Here is a 26,964-nt window from a genome sequence, read left to right as displayed (position 1 = left end):
CTCACTCAGCTTCTCTCCCTGGCAGCCAGGCCCAAATGTGGAGCAGAGGGGGCAGGACAGAGATGCTTCTCACGTTTGAGGGTGGCTACTCTGGTTTGCTGCCTTTGTGTACAGAGCCTGGCTGGGGAAGGGGTGGCTCGCCTCCTGTCTCACTGCCTGGACCTGGCTGCCAGGAAGAGGGGGCTGGTTGCAGGACCACAGCCTAGCCTAGTGGTATTGTTTTCACAAGAGCCCCAGGGCTGTAATGTTACCAGGGGGCTCGCTCCAGCTCAGCAAACAGCAGGAGTCAGTTCCAGGAAGGGAAACACCCAGGTGCTGCTACAGGGGGGGCTTGTTTCTGAGCTCGGGAAAGTGAACCTTACCCTGTTACACTGTCCAGAGGGAGCCATGGCTGCAGGGAGCTCTGTGGAAAGTCTCCAGGATGAAGCTACTTGTCCCATCTGTCTGGAGTATTTCACATTTCTCTGGGCACAATTTCTGCCGAGCCTGCACCACCCAGTGCTGGGGAGAATCAGACACAGGCATCACCTGCCCTAAGTGCAGACAAGCTGTGCAACAGAGAAACCTCAGGCCAAACAGGCAGCTGGCCAATGTCCTAGAAATAGCCAAATGGCTGGGTGTCCAGGCAGCGAAGGGATCAGGAGTGTGTGTGGAACACCAGAAGGCTCTGACACTGTTCTGTGAAGAGGATCAAACCCCCATCTGTGTGGTTTGCCATCTGTCCCGGACTCACCGAGCTCACACTGTGGTTCCCATAAGGGAGGATAACCAGGAGTACAAGGTAGGGAATTGCTGTCAAGTTCAATGAGTAACAGCTTTGGATTTTTATGCCAGGTGGAAGTTGCCTGTCAGAGGTGTGACTGCATTGTTCAACTCTGTAAGGCCTTCATTGTATGGGAGATGCTATAAACAATAAATGAGACAGCTGGGTGGCAGGAAGGGCAAACAATTAAGACTTGAAAAATTTCTAATGTGGGAAAGTTTTACCTGAGAAGCAGAATCCTTTTCAAACCCAGCTCCCACTGGTGAACTAAGGGAACTCTCTATGGAACAGAAGCTGTTAAATGATCAGTGAGGTTTAAATCACCTGCAGGCCTGTCTATGTGAGACTGTTGCCTTCAGACTGGAGAATATCAAGTTAAAAAGCTGATGTTGTCATTGCTGATTTGTATCTTAGCATTTATCATCATTGTTGTTATTTGCATCCCAGTAGCCACTACAGACCCCAGATGAGATTTGACCTTGATTTTGCTGGAACCTGCACAAAACAGTGTGAGGGATAATCCCTGCTCTGAGCAGGGATAATCTAATTTATAGGCTAATCTGAGAAGAAAAATGCAGAGTGGGATAGGAAATGGAGGGCCAGAGTGGGGAAGTTAATTGCCTAAGGTCACCCAGCAGGAGAGTGACTGGGTGGGCAATAGGACCAAGGTCTCTCAAGGCCCACACCAGTGCCTGAACCATGAGACTATGCTGTTGTGGCCCTAGCAGCTCCTAGCAGTGATGAAGTCTGTTAGAAGGGGAAGACTCTTTGAGAAAAGTCTGAAGCCAGTAAGGAGATTAATGTAAGCAGTGTCAGGATGAGCTCCACCCTGACATCTGGTGGTGAGGTGTGGCAAGTTGTGGAAAAGAACTTCAGGGGCTGATCTCATTTGCATAGGCACACCCATCCCTCCTAGAATGTGACCATAGCTGCCCAAATGGTCACTTTGGCTGCTGTGGGATCCCCAGTGTCTCTGTTATTGGGGCAGGAAGAATAAATTGTTATTACCCTGATTATGGGAACTGTGCTTGGAACTGTATGTGGCCTTTTGTTATGATGGAGGGACTCACCATCAACTAAGTAGCACTCGCTAGGCAAGGGTCATGGGTTCCAAAACTGTGTGAAGGGAAAGAGGCTGGGGACAAGTATTAATACTTGGTGGTATGGGTCCCTTGGTGAGGGCCTTACATGCTAATTGCACTTCCTCCTCTCTCCACTGTGGAATATCAGAGCTAATTTTGATTTCATTAGAAGTCTAGTTATAGGCTGCTGAGCTCACTTTGGGCTGACAGTGTACCAGCACTGGGGCTCCCCTACTACAAGCTGAATTTACCTGAGAGCTGAAATCACTGAGTGTTGTGTTAAGTAGTGGGGGAGCCTGAAGATATATTGTGGAGCAGTTTGCGGGACGGCTGGTGAAGCAGTTTGACGTGGAGCAGTTTGTGGCTGGCAGGAGCTGCTTGTGGGCCGTGGAGCTGAGCGAAGGAGTTTGTGAGGCGGCTGGCTGGCGGAGCGGAGCGCAGCTGAGCGAAGGAGTTTGTGGGGCGACTGGTGGAGCGGAGCGCGGCTGAGCGAAGGAGTTCGTGGGGCGGCTGGCAGAGCGGAGCGCCGCTATGGAGCTATGGGGCGGTCAGCTTCAGATCATGTAAGGTGCCTCTTACCCCCGTCCCATTTCCACCCAGGTTGGGAGGTAAAGCTCCGCAGATAAACTTTCGAACTCTGGGGCTGCCCTGACCAGGGACAGAGACTTTTTGGGGCATTGGACTTTTGGGACTTTGGATGATTTGGGGTTGCTGGACTCAAGAACCAAGGGGAAAAGGGCATGCCCCAATTTGCTTGGGGTGGGTTTTTTTTGCTCATGGGTTGTGTTATGAATCCTGTTGGTGGTGTTTCCCCAACATAATGCCACGTTGTTTCTCTCTGTTATTAAAAGGCTTTTTGCTACACTCAGACTATGTGCTTGCGAGAGGGGAAGTATTGCCTCTTGGAGGCGCCCAGCGGGGGTGGTATATATTTGTCCCAGGTCACTGGGTGGGGGCTCGAGCCGGTTTGCATTGTGTTATTGGAATGGATCCCCTAGATATTGAACCCGGCCCTTGTTGCTGCCAACTCTGACGAGCAGAAGGGTTACATTAAGTTTCTCCTTGGGATTCTGAATTTCCATGAGGGGTTATACTGAGATGCACCTTCACCCCTAAAAATAAAAATCAAACCACCCAAATCATTTCTGTTGATTCAGGATAAAATCCAGCTCTATTTGAAGATTCTGAGGGAAGAGAGAGAAAATTTCCAGGGATTTAAATTGAGTAGAGAGAAGAAAAGCCAGGAGTATCTGGTAGGCTCCTGTTGTTATTAACCTGCATTGACATGGGGTGCGAGGTTGGTTTGTAGGCAGATTCCCTTGTGGCCTTAGGAAATGTTGGCTTTTATCTACTACTGCATTACCACGGATGCTCTGTGCGTATGTGTGCACTCACCTCCAAACAGAAGGCCTGAAAAATCCTCTTCTCCATCTTCAGATTCTAAGCTTTCATTTCTGGTAATGAATTCTTGTCCACCTTTTGTGGCTTTGACAAAAATCTTGCCAAAATGATCTGAATGTATCCAATGCACAGTTCTGTGCCTGTCTGCACTTTTTGTTCAATTGATTCATTTTTTCTTTCCATACATCTGTGTCAACGTCGTTCTGTGTAGAGCTGAGTAAACAACAAAACTTTTCATTGACTGGAAATTGGGAAAAAAATGGTCAAACCTAAAATAATTAAACAAAGTGCAGCAAATCAGTGTTCCATTTTTTCTTGAGCAGTGTTTTGTTTCAATTTTGACCATGAAGAAGGACTTTTTGAAGCAAAAACTAATTTCAAATTGAATAATCAAAACATTTTCTTGATTTTTTTCAGGATTTATTTATTTATTTATCTGCTTATTTATTTCTTTATTTATCCATCCAAAAAATGTGGGTGACATTGAGAGGAATTCATTAAATATTTCAGAGTCAATGAATCTGCCTTTTCCCTCCAAAAAAGTTTAGTGCAAAAAATGTCACCCAGATCTAGTGCTGAGTCTTGCCTCCAACTGCCTTGGATCTGCATTTTTAAAGGCCGCTGGTAACATGATATCCTAACCATGTCAGGCATGAGAATATCCCTTTAAGAGATATAGGGGCCAAATGGGAAGGTGTGAGAAAATCCTCTTTCTACTAACCACAGGTCACAGGCAAGTGTTAGATGTCTTAGAATGTGCAAAGAAATTCTCCCTCCTGCACACTCAGCACTCCATGAAAGGACCCCAGGCTCCATTCACGTCCCAAACAAGCCCTTTCCCTATTTTCTTACAGAAACAGACAGAAACAGAGAGGCAGAAGATTGTATCTGAATTTCAGAAACTGCGGCAGTTCCTGGAGGAATAAGATCGACTTCTGCTGGCCGAGCTGGAAAAGCTGGACAAGGAGATTGTGAAGATACAGAATGAAAATATCACCAAAGTCTCAGAGGAGATTTCCCGTCTCAGTGAGCTGATCAGTGAGATGGAGGGGAAGTATCAGAAGCCAGTAAGCAAATTCCTGCAGGTGAGACAGAGTAAGAAATACCCCAGATCCCACCACAGGGATACGACCGTGCCCAAATTGTGAGCACTGGAGTCCAGCTGTCAGTGAATTCCTGAAATGTGCATTACAATTTTTCTATGACCAATTAGAGATATATAGATATGAGAGATGGAAAAGCCCCATTAGCTGAGATAATCCATGGTTCTGGGGCCAGACCAGAGCTTCTTTTTTCAAGATTTGCAAAATCCCTTCCCTGCAATCCTCAGTGTGTTTCAAGTGGGTCTCAGATTATTTTTCTCTCTCTTTCGCCTCTAGGATGTCAGAAGTATCTTGAGCAGGTACATGGCTCTTTCTCACTCCCACACCCACTTCACATGCTGGGAAAGGACTTGGAAGCCATGTTAACACCACTTCTCTCCAGGGCTACGTGGCAAAATGTGTGGGGCAGGTTCACACTTTGGATACAAATCTCTCTAATGAATTTAATCCTGATGTTCTCACTTGCTGTCTGGAATGGCTTACAACTGTGAATGCCAAATTCAGGTCAGATGCCAGAAAACAGGGCAGACACCCTAAACTGGTGGTATATTCTATAATTAGATTTCACCGAACCAGTAACGAACATGCACTCCTGGATCACTGTATCAGTCTTACCATGGAGTCAAAGACAGTCCCCTTAGGATCTCCAGCCCTTCTTGCCACCCAGACAAACTGGGCTTTGTGATATTGGTCACTATACCAAATATCACATCACATTAGGTTACTCCCAACCACAAAGGGTCAGTCACTTACCCTGGTCAAATTTGTACTCTGGATCTCACCAAAGACAACGCTGAAGTAAATTCACTAGTAAACTAACTAAAGATTTATTAGCTAAGAAAAAGAACTGAGACTTATTGAGAGGTTTAAGCAGGTAAAATACATTAACAGGTGAGTCAAAGTGTATAACTCCAAGATGATAGCAGAGATGTAGTAGTCTGCTAGTTTTCCAAAAGTCTCAGGGATACCTAAAATCACTTTGGGGACCTCCTTCCACTCGCTCAGTATTCCACCCTCTTCGAATCTAAAACAGTTCAGAGATACAGGATCATTCCCTGGAATCAGTATTTACAGCTTCTTTCCACAGAAAGCAATCATCCAAGTGTTTTCATCACAGTGTGCATTTTTCCTTTATTGACTAAATGCAGACTGAGCCTGAAGATTTCCATTGTCGAATGCAATGACCCATGCTTGAAGTCAGCATGCTTCTTCATTTCCCGTTCCAAGGCCCCAATCCTGTCTGATGGGCAATTAAATTACAGAGATATTATGTTATGTATGTCCCTGTACTTAATTGACCCTAGATCAAAAGTGTGTGTTAGCATCAAGATGAGAATTTACCTGATGTGTAAACTTCATGAAAACTAATGGATTGTTATGTGCTATTACCTTAACAATATGCATTATGTATGAGATAGCAGAGAACAGGTTACAGATGAGTGAAGACAATATCATTCACATTTCCTTTGAACTAGATTAATACTCAAACGAATTAGTACACTTAACATTTCTTTGATATTCACACAGAAGTGAATTGGCCTATGGCTTTGACCTGAGCTGGCCTGGTGGTGTCACACTGACCTTTTTTAGAGAAGACTCTGGAATTATCCATTCAGTGGGAAAGATTAACCTAAAGTATTTCTTAGAGATGTCACATCCCTGGGGGACTGGCTGCTTCAGGATTATGTGGGTGAAATGTGAGCCTTTCACTGCTGGGACACTGCAATCCAACCCAGATCAGCAGTGATGAAGAGTCTTTCCCACCTGAGGACTGTTTGAAGAACTATGTGCAATGAGCTTGGGAGGGGGAAGTTGGCATGGGAACTTCCTGTCCATCATAGTGTGGAGGCCAAGGAGTGAATTGTCCATGGAGACTAGCTTCCCCTTTTATCCCCAGAGCTTGTCTCTCCAGGCCAGAGTTGAAAAATATTAATGGGACCTTTAAGCAAAATGTTACACTGCCATGGCCTGTGTTGCACCTACTTTGAGGCTGGGAGAAGTAGAGGAATTCTAACTTCAAGCCCATTAGAGCAGCAACGTTCACTAACAAGGAATTATAATGAGTCACTAAAGGAAATAATACAAAGTGAAATGGTTTCTCTCCAGCTATGAAAAGAGGAAGTTCCAGCAGCCTGTGGAGACTTTCCCTGAACAAGAAAAGAGACTCAGTGATTTCTCCCAGAAAACTATTGTTCTAACGGAGACTCTGAGGAAATTCAAAGGCACTGAGAAAGGATCTAGGAGAGGAAATTGGGATGAACCTCTGAGTCTGTGGGAGGAGATGTGTTCTTGATTTAAAATACTGTACATATCTATTGAATGAAAGGTGGAGAGTAGAGCTATTGAGCAGGTGTAGCAGGGCCCAAGCATCAGGACATCTCACATTAATTCATGACTTACCGAAGGTGACAACCTTAAGGCCCAAATTTAGCAAATGGCCTAATTTTGGGTCCCTGAGAGTTTCTCTCTCCTAACTACAAAACTTGCAAAGTCCCTGGGGGTCACAGAAACAGGGGTGTTTACTCTGGCCGGATCTCAGGACTTCCCTAGCCTGTGCCAAGCAGCCACTGAATAGGGGAGTCACAAACTGCCCCCCTCTATCCCTTTGCCAGTTCAGGGGGAATCTGACCCATTGAGCCGACCCTTCCCAGCTTGAATTTCCACATACATAAAAAAACTTACTATTATTTGTATTCCTGTCTATGGAGGACAAAGGCCCTGTTGTGCTGAGCACTTCATTGACACTGAATAAATAGACCCAAAGAGCTCACAATTCAGAGCTCTGACCCTGCAAATTCTTAACATCCTATTAATGTCAAAGAGACCAAAGTGTGTACAGTTACATTGACACTAAGGTCTTTGCAGGATCTGGGTCTAGGGTCTGACAAAATGCAATAGGTGAATGAGACAAACCAGCTGGGATGTAGAGGGTGGGAGGAGATGAGGAGGGGAAAGTAAATATTTCTTACAGATTGTAAGTGCCGACTCCATGGGTACTTCAGGGCTCAACCATAATTAAAAGACAGTTATATTAGTTACAAATGAGAATGCTGTTATAAATATGACAGCATGAAATCTCACCTCTCTTTTATCCTTTTCCTCTTCAGACACTCTGCCATCTGAACTGGAGATGGGGCACACAGACATGGTGAGATTGCAGGTGGACATTATCTTTTAAAGAAGGAGAAAATTCACATGAAAACATTTCATGAATTTGAAGCTACAGTTACCAGCCAAACCAACACAGACCATGACACTCACAGCCCTAAAAAAGAAAACATTCACTACTAAGGAGATCCCAAGCTGAAGTCACACAAACAATCCTGACAACAACCTTAGTGCTCAATTCATGCGCACACCAGTGAATAGAAACAGTCACTGACCAACATCCAAACACCCTTAATTCTGACCCCGGGGTTTTCATAGACATTGACAGGCCCTTTCAATATTAAATTGAGAGGAATGAGGACAGAGCTCTCTCCCCTGAGGGCTGACACATCCCTCTCCTTTACCCTGCCAGAGGCGGGTCTCGCCCATCACTCTTCTCCAACATCCTACGTTTCCTTTGGGCAAGATGGTGCTCTGCCATTAGAGCTGCTCCCTGCTTCATGGATTGGGGAGATGCTCTGCCTCAGATGGTGGCACCGCCTCCCTTCTCTCGGAGCTGAAGATGGGGATACCCCTCCCAATGCCACCTCCTACTCTCTGGTCTTAAAGCATTCCCCAATGCTGAACCTTCCTTTCTATTCCTCAGCCTGGGAGTAGAGGCTGCATTTAGGGGAGGGAGCTTCCCTCTGGGGTTTAGAGCTGGTACCTGCCTCCTCTGCTCCCTCCTCACTAAAAGCTTCTGAAACCTTCCTTTCTGTGTCTCTGCAGCTGGGAATGGAGCAGCCCCGGCAGGGGAATCAGGGACCTGAAGCCTCTATAAAACACATGAAAGTAATGAGTGGCTCCCATCAAACAGAATGAGAAACTGCAGTGACCCCTCTGCTCAGTCTCAGGCGCCCAGGACAGAGGCAGCTCCCTGGGACCCAGGACTGTCCCAGCCAGAACAAGGCTGTTGGGAGTGTGAGAAATGGTCCCAGTCTCCCCCAGGGCTGAGCTCTGCCTCTAATGCTCTGATTCTTTCTCTCCCCAGAAAATGTGACTCTGGATCCAGACATGGCTCATCCCATCCTTATGCTGTCTGAAGATCAGAAAAATATGAGATGTGGATTCACGTGTGAGGATCTGCCCAGTAACCCAGGAGAGATTTGACACTGATCCCTGTGTGCTGAGCTGTGAGGGATACACCTCGGGGAGACATGCCTGGGAGGTGGAGGTGTGGGATAAGGGATGCTGGGCTCTGGGGGTTGCCAGAGAGTCTGTGAGGAGGAAGGGGCATCTCATCCAGAACCCTGAGGAAGGGATCTGGGTTGTGCAGCGGTGGGTGGGTCAGTACCAGGCTTTAACCTCCCCTGTTACCCACCTATCCCTGTGCAAGGTACCCCAGATGATCTGGGTTTCTCTGGACTATGAACAAGGGCAGGTGACATTTTTCAGTGCTGGCAATGAGGCCCCAATCTTCACTTTCCCACTGACTTCTTTTGCTGGGGAGAAAATCCGCCTGTGGCTCTGGGTGGGGGGCAGGATCCCAGCTCAGGCTGTGTCACTGAGATACATGGGAAATACCTCACTGGGGACCCTCAGATCAGTCTCTCTAGCCTCAGACACCAGACTCTATGACCCTGGAGGACTCTTGTCTTCTTCCAGACTTTCTACTGTGTAGTCTCTACTGCCCTGGAGGTTCTGGGGGTCTGGTCTGTCAAACCATAGGCAGCTGGGATTGACTGAGATGGAGAAGTCAATCTCATTGTTCCAGGGATTGTGCAGCCTGTTTGTCACTGTCCTCCATGATCTGGGAGGACTCTGGGGATACTGTGTCAGACTGTGTCACTGAGACCTGTGGGGGGAGGGGGTATAGCTCACTGGGAATGAAAAAATTGGCTTCTCTTTCAACAGTCGTCCTAGTTTCTATGACCCTGGAGGACTCCCATCTGGCTAGGCTCATCTCTATGACCCTGGATGACCCCTCTTTACCAAACCCACAACATCCATATGAGCCCTCCAATCTCCTGCCCCTTCCCTCCATGAATAAGAAGAGAAGGAAAACCCTGGAGCTGCAGGAGGAGCAGAGGGGCTCTGAGGGGAAGGGGCAGATGTGGGGCTTCAGGGATCAGAATTGATATAGGATTGAGGGCAGAATTGATTTGGAGGCTGGGGGCAAATTACTAGCTGGGCTGGGGGACAGGGAGATGTGGGGGTGGCAGGGAAACATGAGGAGAAGCAGGAGGCTCTGCACCAGCAGGGATCCTAGGAGAAGGAGACCCAGTGATTGGAGAGTGTGACCTCCAGGACCCCAGGGAAAAGGAGCATATAATAGGGGAGTGACATCATCTGGATGAAGATGAGCTGGCTGTGTGGAGTGGAAAGGCACATATGGCACATATTTGACCAGAAGGGAGAAAAATCATGAAAGAAAAAAATCAATTAAAACGAGAGTAAACAGTGAAGCCTGGGCAAGTGGAGGGAAACTGAAATGGAGAGAGTGAAAGCAAAACAATCCTGAGAAGGAAAATGCTCAGAGGGCAGCACAAGGGGAAGTGATAAACTCAAGCGAGAGAACTGGGAAACCAAGTTGGAATGATCTGTGATAGGGAACAGAAGAGTGTTAGAGGGAGACAGAGAAGCAGTGATGGAAAATGTGTGCTAGAGAAAATGATGTGCCAAACTGGATGAAATAAAAGAAAAGTAGTAATGGGCTTAATCTGCAGCAAGGGAGATTTAGGTTAATGTGACACGTACCTCAAATTAGCACCCTGTACCCCCATATTCATCATCCATATATGGTTGGGATATTTAATACAAAGCATGCCATGTAAGATATCATATGTAAGATTATGATCTGCTGAAGCCCATTGTTCTGTCGAAATATGTATATCATTAGCGTGCATGAAGTTATGAAATTTTGCTTTATGTTTGAGCATGAGCTTTCGTGAGCTACAGCTCACTTCATCGGATGCATACCGTGGAAACTGCAGCAGACTTTATATATACACAGAGAATATGAAACAATACCTCCTCCCACCCCACTGTCCTGCTGGTAATAGCTTATCTAAAGTGATCATCAGGTTAGGCCATTACCAGCACAAATCCAGGTTTTCTCACCCTCCACCCCCCACACAAATTCACTCTCCTGCTGGTGATAGCCCATCCAAAGTGACAACTCTTTACACAATGTGCATGATAATCAAATTGGGCCATTTCCTGCACAAATCCAGGTTCTCTCACTCCCTCACCCCCCTCCAAAAACCCACCCCCATACACACACAAACTCACTCTCCTGCTGGTAATAGCTCATCCAAACTGACCACTCTCCAAGTTTAAATCCAAGTTAAACCAGAACATCTGGGGGGGGGGGGTAGGAAAAAACAAGAGGAAATAGGCTACCTTGCATAATGACTTAGCCACTCCCAGTCTCTATTTAAGCCTAAATTAATAGTATCCAATTTGCAAATGAATTCCAATTCAGCAGTTTCTCGCTGGAGTCTGGATTTGAAGTTTTTTTGTTTTAAGATAGCGACCTTCATGTCTGTGATTGAATCCAGGAGAGTGAATTTGTGTGGGGGGGTGGAGGGTGAGAAAACCTGGATTTGTGCTGGAAATGGCCTAACCTGATGATCACTTTAGATAAGCTATTACCAGCAGGACAGTGTGGTGGGAGGAGGTATTGTTTCATATTCTCTGTGTATATATAAAGTCTGCTGCAGTTTCCACGGTATGCATCCGATGAAGTGAGCTGTAGCTCACGAAAGCTCATGCTCAAATAAATTGGTTAGTCTCTAAGGTGCCACAAGTACTCCTTTTCTTTTTGCGAATACAGACTAACACGGCTGTTACTCTGAAACCTGCTTTATGTTTGTTACTGAAATACATTGCAAATTTGAGAGTCTCTATTACAAGGGTGATGATCTCCACCCAGGAGGGAGTTCAACGACCATTAATCACCAGGGGAGTTGTAATCAAGGGATATACAATTCAATGACAGTTTCACAAGCACCACACAATGGGGACTGCTCAACTCTATGACTCAGTCGCAAAAGACCACACCAGGGGGATTGCTCAACCCTGTGACTCAGCAAAACCCACCAGAAAATGTCTGGGCAAGTGTCTTCTAGGCACATGGACTAAGGATATAAAATAGGAGACAGTAGTATCATGCTTTTCCCTTTCTTCTCCCTCACCTACGCTGGAAGCAACAAGAATGCTGGGAAGACAGAAAGACTCAGCTGAGGAGACTAGTCTCAGGCTTGAGAGAGAGGCCTGTGTATTATGAATTGTAACATCCAGTGGGGTGAGAAAATTGCTTGATCTTAATACTGCTGAGAGTAGTAAGGTTTAAGATTTAGATTGCATGCTTATCTTTTATTTTCTTTGGTAACTATCTCTGACCTTTTATGCCCACCACTTATAATCACTTAAAAATCTATCTTTCTGTAGTCAATAAACTTGTTTTATATTTTACCTAAAACACTGTGTTTCAGTTGAAGTGCTTGGGAAATCTCAGCTCAGCTTACAAAGGCTTGTGTATGTCATCTCCACATTGAGAGACGGGCAGACTGGGTAATAAATGTATACTGGTCAGGTTCTGACCAGGGCATGATGGTACAGCTCTGGGGTGCAAGGCTGGGTGCTGGGGGGAATTGTCTGGTGCCTTTCTCTGTGTCATTTGTGAGTGGCTTTGGGAGCATTCATGCATTCTAGCTGGGTGTGTGGCTCCACGTACTGTTGTGCTGAGTGATAACAGTGTCTGGAGGAGTTTGCTGCTTGTCACTAACAAAGGATTCTGAGAGATAGCCCAGGCTGGAGAGTTAAGAGGGCACAGTGGTACCCCAGTTCCAGGTTGTACCCCGGGGACCCCATCACAGTTAGATATTAGGAAAAACTATTGAACTATAAGGGTATTTAAGCTGTGGAATAGGCTTCCAAGGAAAACCGTGGAATCCCTATTATTGGAGCTTTTAAAAACAAATCGGACAAACAGCTGTCCGTGACTGTCTAGGTTTATTTGGTCCTGCTACAGTGCTGGTGGCTGGACTTGACTTGATGACTTCTTGAGGTCCCTTCCATCCCTATAGTTTTATGATCTGCTGATTCTAAAAAGAAGAATGAAAGGGAATGTGAGAGGGAGAGGGAGATCTATAAAATGTTACCAAAAGTGAGATTGCAACTCATTCATTCCACCCCATAGTTCATGGACATTATTTTTGCTGTAGTGCCTTTCAGAATAACGCGTCTTCAAATTTTGTATGTTTTTACAGTGGGTTCTGTTTATGAAAGATCCCTCTCAGTTCCTTTTAAGCCTGACATTTGCTTAAATGAAACATATAAACCATTCTCCTTGTGTATTTCCCTTTAATTACCCAGCTGTGATTTTTGAAGGCAGTGAAGGGATTCTCCCTTTCCCCCAAGCTGATTGTGTTACCCCTACATCAGTGAGAGTGTGTGTGTGTGTGTGAGAGAGAGACTCCGTTGATAGCCTGGGTCTTGTGCTGCTATCCCACCTGCACTCTGGGTCATGTGCTTTATATAAATATATACATCAGGAATTGTTCATCTATGCTCTGCAGAGAGCTGATTTGATCACTTCACCTCTCAACCCCCAAACCTGCCAGTGGCTGACATAAGCAATCAAAAGGCGTGATAGATCTTGGCAATATGGAACACTTGAATTTTATGGCACAATATACCAGATTCAACAGATTATAATGGTTTTAATTATTGTGTGAATTAAATAAACTATTAAAAAAGGAAATTAAAATATGTATCAAAGAGAACCACACAATCCCCACTTCCACGGCAACAGGGCTGGTGCTATGGCCACCCCTGTCCCCAGCACACACCTCCACCACTTGACCTTCAGGAGGAATTGCTATTCTTGCTGAGGACCAAGCACTGGAATGGGCCTTGATACACACACTTTGCCAGGAGGTTCTCTTCCTGGCTTGAGTGTGGGATAGCGATAGATTACCAAATCATATCTATTACAGGCATTGATCCTGAAGAGCAGTAGAAGTGAGTGGCTAGCATCTGGGCTTTCTATAGTGGAGAGCTGTGTTTTCTTCCCAGTTCCACCTGAAGTGACCTTGTGCAGCCTCTCAGTAAATTGAGGGAGAAAGTGTCTAATACTTGCCTGCTTTCCAGGGTAGGGGATGTGGTGTGTCATTAGGGATATGGGTTGTGATGTGCATGGAAATGCAAACAACAAAAAGGAGAGGTGATATTTGAACTCATTGGTTGCTAGCTCTTAGTTTGCTGCACTTTGCCATCAGCTACTGGACAAATGTCTCTCTTTCCCTTGCGTCTGTGATAGGCTGCTACCTTCTTTGGAGCAACAGAACAAGCAGCCAAAATCAGCACAACTGATGAACATTCCATCTGTAAGCAGAGTCAGGCTAAGCTCTACCCTGACATCTGGTGGTGAATTGTGGCAAGTTGTGGAAAAGAACTTCAGGCGCTGATCTTGTTTGCATAGGTTTCAGAGTAACCGGCGTGTTAGTCTGTATTCGCAAAAAGAAAAGGAGTACTTGTGGCACCTTAGAGACTAACCAATTTATTTGAGCATAAGCTTTTCGTGAGTTGCATCCGATGAAGTGAGCTATAGCTCACGAAAGCTTATGCTCAAATAAATTGGTTAGTCTCTAAGGTGCCACAAGTACTCCTTTTCTGTTTGCATAGGCACACCCATCCCGCCTAGCATGAGCCCACAGCAGCCCAAATGGTCACTTTGGCTGCTCTGGGATCCCCAGTTTCTCTATTATTGGGGCAGAAAGAATAAAGTGTTGTTACCCTGATTATATGAATCAAGGACAGTGGAACTATTTTATGATGGAGGGACTCACCATCAACTAAGTAGCACTCGCTAGACAAGGGACATGGATTCCAAAAGCCAGTAGCTTGAAAGAGGTTGGGGCTAGATATTTGTACTAGATGGTGTGGGTCTGTTTTTAGGGGTCTGAACTACTAATTACACCTTCTTGTCACTGTAGACTATCAGAGGTAATTTTGATTCTATTAGGAGTCTAGTTACAGGCTGCTGAGCTGGATTCACTTTGGGCCAATGATGCTCTAGCATTGAGGTTCTCCTATTACAAGCTGAAGTCAATAAAGAGCTGGAATTGCTGAGTGCTGTGTTGGGGGGGCTGAAAATACATTGCAGAATGGATGGCAGAGCAGCGCAGTTTGCAGGATGGCTCGCAGTGAAGGCTATAGCAGAACCTGACAGAGAGGTGGGGCAGTTGGCCTCTGACCATGTAAGGTGCCCCTTAACCACCCCACCCTCATTTCTACCCAAACTGGGGGGTAAAACTTTGCAGATAAACTTTTGAACCCTGGGGCTGCACTGACCAGGGACAGAGACTTTTGACTTGTTGGACTTTTGGGACTTTGGGTGATTTTTGGATTGCTGGACTCAAGAACCAAAGGGAAAGGACATGGCCCAATTTGCTGGGGTGAGTCTTTGCTCATGGTTTGGTTTATGGACCCCAGTTGTGGTGGTTTCCCTATTTAATGCTGATGTCGTTTACCTCATGTTATTAAAGATTTTCTGCTACACCGAGACTCTGTGCTTGTGAGAGGGGAAGTATTGCCTCTTTGAGGCACCCAGGGGTGTGTGTAAGATTTTCCCAGGTCACTGGGTGGGGGCTCGAGCCAGTTTTGCATTGCATTGTTGAGAGGGAACCCCTATGTACTGAACCCGGCCCTTGCTGCTATCAACTCAGCCTGGCAGAAAGGTTACATACCAATCTAATAACTTGGGAGCTCTGCCCATCATATGGTGCTGATCTTCCTTCTTCTTTCCAGTAGGTAACTTACATTCAAAGGCAACTAAAATATAAGGCATGTGTTGTTCACATTTCTTTTCCTCACCAGCATTTGCTGTGGTGGCCACAGTGTGTTAAGGGGAGGGGAGCTGCTGCTAGAGACAGTCACTTTGAGATGGGGTCCAAACTTTGCAAAAGTTTGAGCTCTCCCTTCCCCCCACCTTGCTGTCAGAGCTGAGAATTTGTTTTCCATCTGTTCCTTAATGAAATAGCTAGCACACTGCATATGGCTGCCAGGGAGCATCAGGGCCTGGGAAGCTAATTTACAACAACACGGGTAGGTCACATTACTCAGCTGCAACAATATGGCCAGTGTGATGAAACAGCAGTGACGCTGAGCCAGTTTCTCAGCTGGGGCACTGAGTGTGTTCCCTGGCTTCAATGGATCTCAGCGAGCTGGTGCAGCTTGAAGAAGTAGCCTCTTATTATAGCCAGTTACAGAGCAACCTGTGCAACTGCCTGCATCCCCAAAAGCATCTCCTGCCAGTGCTTCCTTCCCTTCATGGTTGACTCCCCTTTCCTGGTCCCAGGTGGCCGTGCCCCAGACTCTCACAGGCCCCCTCAGTCTGGCCCCTGATCCCCCTTCTGCAGCTGGGGTAAACCAGTGGCCTGAGGACTTTGCCGTTCTCTATTTTGCCAAGCCCGTGCGCTGTGCAGGAGCTCTAAAGAGGGCCGGGACCTTGCTAGAAGTGGGGACACTGGCAGGAGAACAGAAGTAGTAGCCAGGCCACTACCAGGCCCTGAGACCTCGCATAGATTGTCACAGTTCTTTGTGTTTCTTTAGAGAGAGCTGTTATTTTTTAATACCACAAACAATGAGTTTACTGAAGTCCTGCTTTGCTCATTCACTGTCACATTCAATCTCTGTGACTGCAGTAGAGGGGGCACATTAAATGCTCATTAAAATTGTTCAAATGTCTTTAAGATTTGAGGAACATCAAAGAGTTGGGGAAAATATTTATGCCTTAGAAGGAAACTTGAAATATGTACTGCACGATAAAGCTTCTGGCTTGACTCTAAGGAAGGGGCAGCTGGGAACTCCCCAAAGACTGTGCCCCTGCTGAGCAGTTTCTAACAGTTTAATGAGACAGGTGAAGGAATCCCCACTCCAGCTACATGAGGATTCACCTCAGGGAGACATTGCTGGGAGGTGGAGCTGGAAGATGGGATGTGCTGGGCTGTGGGGGTGGCCAGAGAGTCTGTGAGGAGGAAGGGAGGGATCAGACGTAATCCTGAGGGGGGGATCTGGGCTGTGATGTGGTGGGTGGATTGGTATCAAGCTCTCACCTCCCCCGAGACTCCCCTGACCCTGAGTCATGTCCCCAGCAGGATCCGGGGTTGTCTGGACTATGAAAGGGGCCAGGTGACATTTTTTGATGCTGATAATGAGGCCCCGCTCTTCACTTTCCCGCCAGCCTCTTTCCCTGGAGAGAAAATCCACCCCTGTCTCTGGGTGGGGGCCAGATCCCAGCTCAGACTGTGTTACTGAGACATGGAGGGAACACCCCACTGAGGACCCTGAAATCAGCCTGTCTAGTCTCAGATGCACCAGTCTCTATGCAGACTTTCTTCTGTGCAATTTCTTTGACTTTGGAAGTTCCATGGGGTCTGGACTGTCAAACCATAGAGAGCAGGGGGTGATCAAGATGGAGAAGCCAATCCCATTGTCCCAGGCATTGTGCAGCCCCTTTATCACTATTTGCTACGATCTGGGAGGACTCTGGAAATCATGGGTCAGACTGTGTCACTGAAACTGGATGCGAGGGTGAGGAGAGAGGGGGAAAGTAAAGCACACTAAGGCCTGTTCCACATTACAGAGTTAGGTCATCATAAGGCAGCTTTCTGACGGGATCCCCGGGGTGCACCCTGGGGCCATGGGACCACTGTGCCCTCTTATCTCTCCATCCTGGGCTGTCTCTCACAATGCTTTGCTAGTGAAAAGCAGCAAACCTCTGCAGGCACTGTTATCACTCAGCACCACCACACGTGGAGCCCCCCCGGGCAACTAGATTGCATGAATGCTCCCAAAGCCACTCATGAATCACACAGAGAAAGGCACAAGCCGAATCCCCCCTGCTCCCAGCCTTATACCTCAGGAATATACCATCTTGCACTTCTCAAGACGAGCTGTGCAAGTTCATTAATTGGTTCACCACTTCATCAATGGAAAGTGGATATAAACCAGCCTTTGTAAACCTGAGCAGATTTGCCACGCACTTCATTTAAACTCACTGGTAAAGATGAAAAGTAAAATAAGTGTATTGATTAGAAAAGATAGATTTTAAGTGATTATAAGTGATAGGCAAAACGTCAGAGTGGCTACCAAAATAAAATAAAATAAAATATAAGTATGCAGTCTAAACTCTCAATCCAATTAGACTGGGCAACAGCTAGATTAAGCAGTTTTTCTCACCCCACTGAATATTGCAGTTCATAGTACATAGGTTTCACTCTTGAAATCTGGGCCAATCTCCTCTGTTAGAGTCTTCAATCTTCTGAATGTCCTTATTGCTTGCAGCACAGGTTTGGTGGAGGATAAAAGGCCAAGCATGGGGCCACTGTGTTCTGTTTTATATCCTTAGTCCATGTGCTTGGAGAACACAAGTCCAGGCATGTCTGATGGACATTGCTGAGTCACAGGGTGAGGTATGTCACCTGTGAGTGAGTCATTGAATTGTAACTCCTGTGCTGGTGATGTCTGTTCAGCACCCACCCTGGGGTTAGTTACCTCCCTTGTCATTATCTCTAGAGAGCTAGTATCTGGGCTCTTCCCAAAACCACAGCATATTTTAGTGAAAACCATACAACACAATTCTTATAATTTTATATACATTAATGGTACACATATTTAGATGGAACAGTGGGTTTCAGCAGATATTCAGGCCTGTCTGTAAAGGCCTAGACTCTAAGAATTTAGGTGTATTCTTATCACTTGGCTAGTTATAGAGGTATAAAAGAAAGAATCAAAATCACTGTCTGCTGGTGTAAGGGCCTTCTCTTACTGTGACCGTCTGAGGCCCTGTGCTTAGGCTAAGGCCTTTGGCTAAGCAACAGAGGCAGCCATAAGCTGGGAAGTGAATGGTCACATCCTCACATTCCAAACTAGTCACATTGAAATAAGGTGCTATTGCACTGTTAGGAATACAATCCTGTCCTGATAGTGCCTATCACCTCCAGAGAAAGGGAAGTGCCTAGAAAATGTAAAAGGAAACTTAGTTTGATAGCATCCTGTCTGGCAAGAACTCACTTATCAATAGCTGGGATGTGAAATCCTCACTTCTGTATTGTTTTGTCATTATAGTTCCCACTTTGCTATTGTTTGTCTGTATAATCTCTGTCTGGTTCTGTGACTGTTTCTGCCTGCTGTATAATTAATTTTGCTGGGTGTAAACTAATTAAGGTGGTGGGATATAATTGTTTACATAATCATGTTACAATATGTTAGGATTGGTTAGTTAAATTTCAGGAAAATGATTGGTTAAGGTATAGCTAAGCAGAACTCAGGTTTTACTGTATAGTCTGCAGTCAATCAGGAAGTGAGTGGGTGTGTGTGTGGGGGGAAAATGGGAACAGGGAATGGGGGTGGGGAAATTGGAGTCATTTTTTGCTAAAGGGGGAAATGGGAACAGGGAATGGGGGTAAGGAAATTGGAATCATGTTTGGCTAAGGGCAGGAATGGGAACAGGGACACACGTGTAAGGCTCTGTGGTGTCAGAGCTGGGAAGGGGGACACTAAGGAAGGAAACTGGAATCATGCTTGCTGGAAGTTCACCCCAATAAACATCAAATTGTTTGCACCTTTGGACTTCAGGTATTGTTGCGCTCTGTTCATGCGAGAAGGACCAGGGAAGTAAGTGGGTGAAGGAATAAGCCCCCTAACATCTTGTGCCGGTGACTGACTCGGATGCATCGCATTGGATAGGTGAGTGGCAGCCTGTAAGTCCCCCTCCCCAACAGTCCACGCAGCTGCTTTGAGGGGGTATCGCAAACTCTCGTGATGGTAGTTGGGGGTTCTGGCAAGCCAGGGTAAAGGATTTTTTGAATAAATGGATAAGGAAGAACCAAGGCCCATCCCAGGTGCAGAGGTCAACCTGGGATGAGATTAAAAAGGAAACGGAGGAAGTGTTAGGGGACCCAGAGGGATGGGGGGTGGCTGAGGAGCCCACCCTCCTCGGTATATGGGTAGTGGAAGAAGGTCCCTGCCCATGGTGACTGAATGTCTTCCAGGGAAAGGAGGCACTTCAGTCTGCTTGTGAGAGGTTTGAAATAAGGGCAGCATTATGGGAAGCTGCCTGTAATCTTTCAAGTTTGGTGCTGCTTCAGCAAGAGCTGCTGAAAGGTTGTAAATTAGTGTAACCCTTCTGCCCGTCAGAGTTGGCAGCAACAAGGGCCAGGTTCAATATCTAGGGGATCCATTCCAATAACACAATGCAAACCGGCTCGAGCCCCCACCCAGTGACCTGGGACAAATATATACCACCCCCGCTGGGTGCCTCCAAGAGGCAATACTTCCCCTCTCGCAAGCACATAGTCTGAGTGTAGCAAAAAGCCTTTTAATAACAGAGAGAAACAATGTGGCATTATGTTGGGGAAACACCACCAACAGGATTCATAACACAACCCATGAGCAAAAAAACCCACCCCAAGCAAATTGGGGCATGCCCCTTTCCCTTTGGTTCTTGAGTCCAGCAACCCCAAATCACCCAAAGTCCCAAAAGTCCAATGCACCAGAAGTCTCTGTCCCTGGTCAGGGTAGCCCCAGAGTTCGAAAGTTGATCTGCGGAGCTTTACCTCCCAACCTGGGTGGAGATGGGATGGGGTTAAGAGGCACCTTACATGATCTGAAGCTGACCGCCCCATAGCTCCATAGCGGCGCTCCGCTCCGCCAGCCACCCCACAAACTCCTTTGCTCAGCTCCACGGCCCACAAGTAGCTCCTGCCATCCACAAACTGCTCCGCATCAAACTGCTTCACCAGCCGGTCCACAAAGCACTCCAGCTGTCCCACAAACTGCTCCACAATATATCTTTAGGCTCCCCCACTACTTAACACAACACTCAGTGATTTCAGCTCTTTGGTGAATTCAGCTTGTAGTCGGGGAGCCCCAGTGCTGGTGTACTGTCAGCCCAAAGTGAGCTCAGCAGCCTATAACTAGACTTCTAATGAAATCAAAATTAGCTCTGATATTCCACAGTGGAGAGAAGAGGAAGTGCAATTAGCATGTAAGGCCCTCTCCAAGGGGCCCATACCACCAAGTACTAGCACTCCCAACCTCACTCCATTCACACAGTTTTGGAACCCATGACCCTTGCCTAGCGAGTGCTACTTAGTTGATGGTGAATCTCTCCATCATAACAAAAGGCCACATACAGTTCCAAGCACAGTTCCCATAATCAGGGTAATAACAATTTATTCTTCCTGCCCCAATAACAGAGACACTGGGGATCCCACAGCAGCCAAAGTGACCATTTGGGCAGCTATGGTCTCATTCTAGGCGTGCTGGGTGGGCCTATGCAAATGAGATTGGCCCCTGAAGTTCTTTTCCACAACTTGCCACACCTCACCACCAGATGTCAGGGTGGAGCTCATCCTGACATTGCTTACATACATATTACTGGGGGCACAGTTACACCAGCCCATAACAAAATTACACACATCCACATGCTGCTATCTGGACTTTGGTGCACAAATGGATCTGTGAATCTTATTGCTGTGAATAATCAAACTAGGGCCTACTGCCTGATTCCATACCAAGTGGTCAAGCTGGTTTGGACAATATCCCATTTCTCTGTGAACATTCAATGGACTTACGATGTGGACAAAAGCAAGGAAAACCTGCAGGGGCAGCTTGTTGCAACTGCCAGCAATTGGACACATAAGATCGTGACCCCATCGAAGGAGGAGAGGCAGTGTTTTGGGGGTGTCTCGGATGTTGGACCATACTGCGGTGGTCAGGACTCGGTGTTGCTGTGGATTTTGTATTGTTAACTGTACTTGTGTTACGTTGCATATGGAGATAACCTATAAGTAATGTAATAAGCCCTCCAAACCCTGCAGTGTACTAGACAACCCAGACCCAACCTTCTCGGGCCCACTCTAATGGGAAGTCTGGAACACTAATTGGAATAGGTGTGGTATGCCCGTATGAGAGAAGGTGTAGGGCACTATACTACACAAGGGGCAGTGGGACAAATGGAATATCGACACCTTCCACCTTGATGCCTGGCCCTATCAGGAAATGTGTCACCATATGTCCTATGCTTTTCCAGGGATACCTGGGCAGGAGGATCCCAACAGAAAAAGGGAAAAAAAGGGGGTGGAGTGTTAGGATATAGATATTCAGGCCTGTCTGTAAAGGCCTAGACTCTAAGAATTTAGGTGTATTCTTATCACTTGGCTAGTTATAGAGGTATAAAAGAAAGAATCAAAATCACTGTCTGCTGGTGTAAGGGCCTTCTCTTACTATGACCGTCTGAGGCCCTGTGCTTAGGCTAAGGCCTTTGGCTAAGCAACAGAGGCAGCCATAAGCTGGGAAGTGAATGGTCACATCCTCACATTCCAAACTAGTCACATTGAAATAAGGTGCTATTGCGCTGTTAGGAATACAATCCTGTCCTGATAGTGCCTATCACCTCCAGAGAAAGGGAAGTGCCTAGAAAATGTAAAAGGAAACTTAGTTTGATAGCATCCTGTCTGGCAAGAACTTACTTATCAATAGCTGGGATGTGAAATCCTCACTTCTGTATTGTTTTGTCATTATAGTTCCCACTTTGCTATTGTTTGTCTGTATAATCTCTGTCTGGTTCTGTGACTGTTTCTGCCTGCTGTATAATTAATTTTGCTGGGTGTAAACTAATTAAGGTGGTGGGATATAATTGTTTACATAATCATGTTACAATATGTTAGGATTGGTTAGTTAAATTTCAGGAAAATGATTGGTTAAGGTATAGCTAAGCAGAACTCAGGTTTTACTATATAGTCTGCAGTCAATCAGGAAGTGAGTGGGTGGGTGTGTGTGGGGAAAATGGGAACAGGGAATGGGGGTGGGGAAATTGGAATCATGTTTTGCTAAAGGGGGAAATGGGAACAGGGAATGGGGGTGGGGAAATTGGAATCATGTTTTGCTAAAGGGGGAAATGGGAACAGGGACACACGTGTAAGGCTCTGTGGTGTCAGAGCTGGGAAGGGGGACACTAAGGAAGGAAACTGGAATCATGCTTGCTAGAAGTTCACCCCAATAAACATCGAATTGTTTGCACCTTTGGACTTCGGGTATTGTTGCTCTCTGTTCATGAGAGAAGGACCAGGGAAGTAAGTGGGTGAAGGAATAAGCCCCCTAACACAACACTATTCTTATAATTTTATATACATTAATGGTACACATATTTAGATGGAAGAGTGGGTTTCAGCAGATCATAACCTTTCCCACAATACCTCACATGGCATGCTTTATATGAAATATCATAATTATATGTAAATGAGGAATATGGGGCTTACAGGGCTCTCCCCCAAGGTATAGTGTGTCACAAGCTTACGTTGACCTAATAATGTCAGCGTTTACACTCCAGAGTTTCTCTCTCTGATGTAACTCACCTGCTACATTGACTTAATAACTCTACCTCTGTGAGAGACGTAGTGCTTAAACTGATGTAGTTAGGACAACACTGTAGACACTGCATTGCTTATGTTGACTTAAGTGGCCTCCAGGAGGTGTCCCACAATGCCCCACTGTGATCACTCTGGTCACCATTTTGAACTGTGCTGCCCAGCTTCCAGGTGCACTGGAACAAGCCCCTCCCCGTTAAAGAACCAGAAATTTTTGAAATTCCATTTCCTGTTTGCTTGGCATGGAGAGCTCACGTAGAAACTGCCCAGCTGAGCATGCTGGCTACACAGTCCAAATGTGCTCCTGTCTGGGCTAAGTGTAGGAGACGGTGGATCTCCTGGGTCTGTGGGGGGAAGAGGCTGTATAGGCACAGTTCCTATCCAGCCATAGAAATGTGGGCATCAATGAGCAGATCGCTCGGGGAATGGGGGAGAAGGACTACGAGAGAGACACCCAGCCAAGGAGCTGCGGCAGACATCCCGGAAGGCAAGGGAGGCAACCAGTTGCTCTCATGCAGCGCCGCAGACACGCCACTTTTACAAAGATCTGCATACTGTCCTCTGCGATGACCCAACTTCCCCGCCAAGGGCTCCCTGGATACATCGGAGGAGATGGAGTCAGTGGCCACTGCAGGCAACCCTGAGGATGAGGTATTGGACAAGAAAGAGGAGGAGGAGAAAGGGGCACAGGCGAACAAGCGACCCATTGTCACGCCGAGCCAGGAGCTGTTTGTAACCCTGGAGCAGTCCAGCATGGGCAACCGTAATATCAGGGAATGAACGTCTGGTAAGTAAGCAGTTTGCATTGATATTGTGGGAACATATCTTCTCATTCACTATTCTTTAGTTGTGTTACAGGAGATAGTGAAATACCCAGTTGAGGTAGAGTGGCTGTCTGCTTCTCATTGCCAGGCACAGCTAGGCAAAGGGGACCCTGCAAACCAGTTGGTTATGCACACTGGGATGTCCTGTGAATCCTCCATAGAGATCTCAAGGAAACTTTCCTGGAGGTAATCTGCAGTCTGTTGCCGAAGGTTTCTGGGAAGGGCTGCCTTATTTCTTCTGCCACAGTAGGACAATTTCCTACGCCATTCATCTATTAATTCAGAAGGCATTATTGCAGCACCCAGGCTAGCACCATACGGACCAGGACTGTGCAGCAGCTGTTCCCTTTCCACCTCTGCTACCCTCAGGAGTGAGATATCAGCTAAAGTCACCGATGCCTGTACTTAGTTCAGTTGCCCAAACCACAAACACTACTGCCTGTATGCCCCCCCGCTTCCGTCTTGTGCCAGCTCATCCCCTACTCCCTCTCCCCTCCCCCGCCTGGGCTCTACTCACCATGGCTGGGAAACCAGCGCTGTCCATGAATACCTGGCCAAAGTGAGATGGTACTTCTTTAAACTTGCATGGATTCAGGGGAGTGATTTCAATATAGCCTTATAGCTTCACTATGCACTCACAATAGTGCCTCTGTACATTGTTTCTTTTGCAGCTGAAAATGCAACCTTCATCTCTCCCTCCACACCAGTGGAGAAGCTGAACCAGATAAGGAGGTGAAGGAAGAGAATGCGGGATGACATGTTTGCAGAGATCACGCAAGCCTCTGGAGCAGCGAACATTGAGCAGAGGGCATGGAGGTCATGGTCTCGCACAAAATGGACAGGGACATTGAGGACAGGAGAAAAGCTCAGCAGAATGAGCGTGACACGCAGCAGGAGATGACAGCACTTCTGAAGGAGCAAACAGACATGCTGAAGAGCCTGGCTGACCTTCAAGTGCAACACATTTGAGCTCGCCTCCCTCTGCAACCCATTCAGAACTGCATTCCAGCATGATGCGGCAGTCCCCCCACACACTGCACATGGTGTCAGGGGCTGGTGCCCTATCACTGCCACTCCACCCTGCGGGAGAGTACAGACATCACAGTCACATATACACTGATCTGTGACAGACAAGATCAGTGTATGTGTTTTTAAAAGGCAAATGAATGAGCTTTCCCCCTCCCACATTCGTTCCACATTCGTAAATAAAGTTTATTTCTGTTGTACATATATTTCTTTGTATGTGTTGTTCTTTCTTTTTTAAAAGGAATTCTTTAGACATTTTTCCAAATCAATTTTCTAAAACAATATTTGTTTTATTGTTTCATACAATGGAGGCTTTACAGAGCTCAGAGATGCAGTTACATCAATAGCCGTGATAGGCAACTTGCTATCAAATTAATCTGTAATTAAAATCCCAAGTTATTACTCTTATTAATCATTTCTTAGGTTATCCAAAATCTAAAGTTAGAGACAGCTGCCAGGAAGCAGGGCTACGGAGGAAAGGGGGCTGGGAGAAGTGGGAGAGAGGTGAAGGGAGATCTCAGAAAGCTGGTCTCAAAAGGGAGAGGGGAGGGCTGGGGATATTGGTGGAGTATTGAATTAATGATCATTAATTACTGTGATCGTTATACATATTAATACATGATGGGCCAAATATATGTATTTTATTGATTATATTATGCATTAGTATTTATTATATTAATTTCTTTAATATGAGTATTTATTCATCATATTTTCAAACTGAAATGATCTCTGGAACATTTGGCAGGGGAGGAAATAGGTAAAAAAATCAAACATTTGACCCAAGCCAGGATTTTTTAAAAATATATATATTTTAAAATACTCCTGAATTTTAGGGCAATCCCATGATTTCTGGTGGCCTGGCTCACCGTTTTTGAACTCTGAGGCAATAGCGGGTAGAAGACAGTGGAGACTGGAGTGGGGAACCTGGGAATTGAAGGGGAAAAAATGAATAGAAGTGAGAAGGAAAAAGGCCCAGATAATCAGACATATTTATGCACCTAATTCCCATTTAAATCCATGGGAGTGAGGCACCTAAAAACCTTTGAGGAACTGGTCTTACATGACTAAGCTGTTTGACAGTGAGATTTGTAGATTGCATTGAAAGTGATGGTGTCACTTGTTGTTTAGAGAATTCATTCCTTTACTGCTTTAGTCCTGGAGAAATTTAGCCATTTCAGTGCCTTGAAAAAGTTTGTTCAAATTTTGTTCCTGGTTTCTGTTCTGATTATTAAATGATCCCTCGCAAGGTATTCAAATCCAGCTTATTTTCTATGAATCACAGTTTAAAATAAAGTTATTTTCTGCCTGGTGAATTACACCCCCCTGCCCGCCCGCTTTTTTTCCCCAGGAACACAGGGGCGCCATTTCAGATTTTGGTGGAGGGTGGGGGCGCAATTTTAACCATGATTCCAGGGGCTACTTAGAAATTAGCTGACAGGAGCACTGTGTCTAATTCCAATATAAAAAAAGAGAATTAAATAAATATTACACTCGCTCGGCTCTCATAGTAATGTTCTCACATCTTGTGTCAATTCACTTAAGGGACATTGGTTAGGTTTAAAATTTTAATGTATATTCTGACTTTGTTATTAACTCTTGATTACAACAACTAAAACAACTGTAGAAAAATCTAGATTACTTTCTATCACCTTTTTGTAGTTCACCAAGCATGGAACAGATCATTTAACCTTTGGAAACATTCTTCGAGGGCAAGGCCCTCTGAGTTTATACTGTACTGCCTCGGGCTCTAGGGGTGTTACCCCACTGCAAATAATAAAATAGAAATTGACCTTAAAAAGGAGTGAAACTGACCCTTTCAAGTAACTTTTACAGTATTGCTGACCCCAAATGTTCAAAAATCATGAATCAGGCCCACCAAAAATCATGAGATTGGCTTTGAAATCATGAGATTATATAAAAATAACAGCTTTGGAGTTCTTTTTATTTGCTGTCTGCTTTTTGAGCCTTTAGGGTGCACTGGGGTAACATTTTGAAGCTATCTCCATATCCATGGGGGCTAGAAACTTCATTTTTGTTTAAGAATGAAGGCTGAAATCTTCACATATCCACTTGACTCCAGGAGCTGGGGCTTTAAGGAAAACAATCATTATCATGAGACTCAGGATGAAATCATAAGAGTTGGCTAGTTACTTTCCAGAAGGCTCTTAAACATAACACTACAATGACTGAGATGTAGCTCTCACAGGAGATGATACAAAATTACTCAAGATTGTACAT

The 26,964-nt window shown here is 45.8% G+C and overlaps 1 pseudogene; it reads left to right on the top strand.

The window, feature by feature from the left end:
• The first annotated feature begins 387 nt into the window (after positions 1 to 387).
• On the top strand, positions 388 to 23,656 carry LOC144278371 (zinc finger protein RFP-like; annotated as a pseudogene).
• The last annotated feature ends 3,308 nt before the right edge of the window (positions 23,657 to 26,964 follow it).

Source organism: Eretmochelys imbricata, chromosome 22 (genome assembly GCF_965152235.1).
Source record: "Eretmochelys imbricata isolate rEreImb1 chromosome 22, rEreImb1.hap1, whole genome shotgun sequence".
Classification (NCBI taxonomy): Eukaryota; Metazoa; Chordata; order Testudines; family Cheloniidae; genus Eretmochelys; species Eretmochelys imbricata.
Note: the sequence above shows the minus strand (reverse complement) of the source record. Positions and strands in the feature narration are given on the sequence as shown.